We start from the raw sequence: 5378 nt of genomic DNA, 5'->3' as shown, positions 1-5378 counted from the left end.
CGGGCGTGGTGCCACATGCCTGTAATCCCAGGTACTTGGGAGGCTGAAGCAGGAGAATCGCTTGAGCCTGAGATGCAGAGGTTGCAGTGAGCCGAGATTGTGCTACTGCACTCCAGTCTGGGCAAAAGAGCGAAACTCCATCTCAAAAAACAAAAAACGAAAAAACAAAAAAAGAAAGAAAAGAAAAAGAAAAAGAAAATAAGGCAAAATGTAGCCAGGAGAACATTTCTAAATATTTCAGTCTCACAAACATTACAGAAGCACCCTAGGTAGCGACATTATAGTCAGAAGTAATGAAATTCATTCACTGTGAAGTTTTTCTACCAGCCTTTGTGAAGATTTCGAAAACCATCAGCGGTTCATTGGTATCACAACATGGTTAAATTTAAATTTTAATTTATGTTCGGTTTGGAGCTCCAGCTTTCCATAGTTTAGCTTGAGAAATGGACTTGCCCCCAAAGAAAAGCCTATCTTTTATTACAAGAATAAATTAAGGATTTAAAATATTCATCTGGAATAGTAATACAGAATAAAATCCTAGGTAACTAAAGAATAAAAAAAAGCAATGCCCACTGGTCATGTTTATAAGAGATATACAAACATCTGTCTGAGCACTACTAAATTGAATAAATTTAGAGTCAATTCCCTACAAGAATCATGAAGAGAAAAATCTGCATGTTATAGAAAGAGCACGGACCCTTAAGGGTCTGAAAAAGTGGTTTTAATGCACTTCTAGCTGGACAGATCTTGTGGGAATATGATTCTTAGGCAACCACTGAGACTCAGTTTTTTTATTTACCTTGAGAAAATGAAATATTTTTCAGCTCTCAAAATCAGTGATTCTAGTTGTTTTGAAAAGATTGCATTTGATGTTTAATTTAGAGTATGAAAAAAAGAAGTACTCTATTAAAGCAGTTAGATGAATAAACTATAAAAATGAGGGTTAGTTTATGTGCACAAATGCTTCAAAATATTGAACAATTATAAAGTCTTTATAGCTGATGAATAATTAGTGAGGGCTTTACTTCAATAAGAAATAAAAATATGCCTAAATCTTTTCATTTGTAGCTGCAAAGGAATGCAGAGTACAGAGTATACAATTTGTGATACATAATAATCTCATAGGCAGCTGGGAGACATAAAACTCATCTACAAGGGATTGCATTTTTATTCACATAGACGTACAATTTACTTGAGAGTGGATTATTTTTTAATTGTATGTGTTTGAAGGAATTCAGTTGTATCAAAAGGGATGAAACAATAACATACGCCTTACTCTGCAAGCTTTTAAAAAATACAGCAGACAATAAGATGCTGGATCGTAGGCTTAACAGTTCTCTTTTTTAATGCCCCATAACCATCTGTCCTATATTTTCTGGGATAGACCTCGTTTCAATATCCTTTTCAATCATCTCCATAAACTTTCACAGTTCTCTAGAAATTCAAATATTTAGGAAATGAATTAATCAAGTTAGTATCCATTGAAATAAAAACATACATATATTTTTCAAAAGACAGGAAGTTACAAGTGACAGAGAATTATAGGTTTAAGAAATAGCTTGATCGTCACAGGAGCTTATGCATGTGCCAGTTCAGTATCCACATATAGCATCATTATAGATCCAGGAGCTGTGGGGAATAAGCACAGATTCTGTTCAACCCCCAAATCTCAGAATACACTTTCTCAAATAAACATGGCTCCACCTCTGTTAGTTGCTCAGTTTCCGCCCATCTGTTCTGAGAATTGCTTTTCCTTCCTCATTATAGTTTCCTGTGTCTGGGCAGGCTTATCCTGTTTCCTCTGGATGATGTTTTTGTTTGGACTGAGTTCCTGATTCCTCTTCCTTTTCCGTTTTATCCACTCCCATTTAGTCTCTCATTTGCACAATAGACTCCTTACATGGTACATTCTAAACATGATTCCAGTAATAATCTCTAACATTTATGTATGATGGCTGGAATACCCTGGCACTTGAGTTTAATATCATATTTTTTGTAGCATTATACACACACAGCTTTAAGAATTTGGGAAGAACACGGTGAATGGTTGGGAGGAAGAAATGGCTAAGTGCTTTAAACACATTGTGATACCTAAGTTGTATGGCTATATAGAGACAAAAAAAATTGATAAAATTTTACTTGAAAAGTCACCAAACATGAGAGACTATTTATTTGTATGTTGGTTTGGGGGCAATACGATGGGTAGGGTATATTTCTCTAAAGTGCCCAATATAAATCTGCAAACCAGAAAAGAAGGAATCAAACCTGGGAGAAGATCACTAGCAAAAATCCAGCTTGCTCACAGAAAAAAAGGGGCTCGTTTATAGCTATAGGAGTGAGAGGGAAGAGTCACCATAAAGGACCAAGTCCATATGGAGGCTGTTGAGAGACAATTCTCCAATAATTTCTTGCATTTCTGTACATGTTGCAACCAGGGCACTGACTGCCTTTTATTCTAATCTATCTTTAGAGGACATTTATATAGCAAAGTGTCTTGAAGGATAGAGATAGTGTCTTCCTTCATAGCAAAAGAGCAAGTTTGCTTACTATCCAGTGTTGTAAAATCATCTTTCCTTCTAGGGCTAAGGGGGAAGTATGCCACATCCCATTATAATAGGATTCTTTTTCCAAGCTCAGGGTGCTTTTCCTGTAACAGAACTCACTGCCTGTGCAGACATCAACTGTCCCTTTCGTCACCCTGTGGAAACTGGGGCTTGGGGAACTGGTGCCGAAATGCTGTTACTTTGGCTATTGCTATTGTTGTGAGTAATAAACAATCCTTTATTTCTGACCCAGATGTCTCATATCTTCTACCAGCATCCATGAAACTATAGCAGGCTGACTAGATAGCCAGCCTTCAGGGTAAGCTATTAGATCCTTAAAGTTCTAATAGGACCTAGCCCAGGTATTAAGGTTACATAGTCTTTTGTGCTGTGATAACAGAATATCTGAGACTGGGCAACTTATAATACACAGAAATGTATTGGCTCCCAGTTTTGGAGGCTGGAAAGTTCAACATCAAGGGGCAGGCATCTTGTGAGGGCCTTCTTGCTTCGTCATCATAAGGCAGAAGGAAAGAGGGGAAGAGGGGAAAGAAAGTGGACTGAACTTGCCCTTTTATAATGAGCACACTCCTGCCATAACAAGCCCACTCTTGAGATAATGGCATTAATCCATTCAGGAAGGCAGAACCTTCATGGCCTAATCACTTCTTAAAGGTCCTACTTCTTCAAGAGGTTGAGGCAGGAGGATCTCTTGAGCTTATGTTGAGGCTGCAGTCAACCATGATTGTGCTACTGCACTCTAGCCAGGATGACATAGTGAGACCCTGTGTCTAAAAATAATTAAAATTAAAATTAAAAAACTAAAAATAAGATCCCACCTCTTGATATTGTTGCAACGGTAATTAAATTTCAACATGAGTTTTGGAGGGGACAGACATTCAGACCATAGCACATGGGCACCTGGTCCAGGGGAATTTAGGTGGGAGGCAGATATGCCAGACATGGTGCTAGAGGATTTTAGAGATTTTATTAATAGCCAGTCAAGAAGAGCAATTCTTGAGCCCTATCCTTTATGAGGGGAACGTAAGACTCCAGGCAAGTTGCTGACTGGGAGTTGGCAGCTGTATATTGTTTTGTGGTAGCGTGGTGAGAAACCTCAGGTACACAAGAGATTCGGGTAGAAGAGATCATATAGCTTTGCAGGCTTCCCCTGGAGAATTCATAGTTACTGCTGTCCTTACACTGCCACAGAAATTCTTGGCATTTCATTCTGTGAGCAGGTCAGCAGTGTCCAAATTCTTCTGATCTGTAGCTATAGACTCCAGGTGGACGCTACATGGTTTCCAAGGAGAAGAGTGAAACACGTTGTAGATGGCTGAGTGCTCATTTAGAATAGCAAGTATGGGGCAAGAACTGACTGATTACACCCTATGGCAGGAGGCAACAAACTTTTATAAAGGGCCTGAGAGTAAATATTTTAGCCTTTGTGGGCCTTACAATCTCTGTTGCATGTATGGAAAACTCTCCTCCTGTAGAACAAAAACAGCCACAGATGAAACCAATGAGCATGGCTGCACTCCAATAAGACTTTATTTACAGAAACAGAGGGCAAGCTGGGTTTAGAGGGTAGGTGGTAGTTTGCACTAGAGGATTGTTTTATATTTAGGCTGGCTTTATGAATGTGTGGCCAGTTGCACAGGGCCATGAGCTCAGAAGGTCCCTGCACTTGTTTTGATGTTCTTCTGTCAATGCCAAAATTCTCAATAATTTTCGAACAAAGGCTGGGCAGGGTGGTTCACACCTGAAATCCCAGCACTTTGGGAGACTGAGGCAGGAGAATTGCTTGAGCTCAGGTGTTTGAGACCAGCCTGGGCAACATGGCAAAACCTCATCTCTACAAAAAATACAAAAATTAACTGGGCATAGCGGTGTGTGCCTGTAGTTCCAGCACCCTGGGAGGCTGAAGTGGAAGGATGGCTTGAGCCTGGGAGGTGGAGGCTACAGTGAGCTGTGATTGCGCCACTGCACTCTTGCCTGGGTGACAAAGTGAAATCCTATCTCAAACATTTCTTTTCAAAAAAGAATATTTTGGACACTCTGTTTAAAGACTCAACATGCAGCACAAATCTGTTGCTGAAATATCAAGCCTAATGCCATCATGCACTTAAAACACATTGCTTCTTGCCCTGATTCTAAGCACACATAATTTCAGTTATAATCCAGCTTTTCACACATTTCTAAGGATTCAGAATTGGACTGGGCGCTGTGGGTCACCCCTGTAATCCCAGCACTTTGGGAGGCCAAGGTTGGTGGATCACCTGAGGTCAGGAGTTTGAGACCAGCCTGGCCAACATGGAGAAACCCCATCTCTGCTAAAAATACAAAAATTAGCTGGGAGTGGTGGTGGGCACCTGTCATCCCAGCTACTTGGGAGGTTGAGGTAGGAGAATCACTTGAACCCAGGAGATGGAGGTTGCAGTGAGCCGAGATGGTGCCACTGCACTCCAGCCTGGGTGACAGAGTGAGACTCTGTATCAAAAAAAAAAAAAAAAAAGAAAAGAAAAGAATTCAGAATTGAGGTGGTCAGAATAGCTAGTTCTTTCACCAGTTAAATTCCTTCCTTTCCCCACTGGCTGCTCTGAAAAGCCGTCTTTGCATTGTTCCTTGTCCGGCTGGGCAGCTTTATCGCCAGAGTCCCCGAACTCCCGCTTTCTTCTTAATCCCCTGCATCGGATCACCCTCGTCCCCCCAACCCCGTGTCAGAGGCAGCCGTAGACACCGGCTCCGAAATCACCACCACGGACTTACAGGAGAAGGAAGTTGTGGAACAGGCGGAAAATGGAAGAGACGCCGCTGCTATCGGGAATGCTAATG

This window comes from Colobus angolensis, unplaced genomic scaffold, assembly GCF_000951035.1.
Source record: "Colobus angolensis palliatus isolate OR3802 unplaced genomic scaffold, Cang.pa_1.0 Scaffold2, whole genome shotgun sequence".
Lineage (NCBI taxonomy): Eukaryota > Metazoa > Chordata > Mammalia > Primates > Cercopithecidae > Colobus > Colobus angolensis.
Note: the sequence above shows the minus strand (reverse complement) of the source record.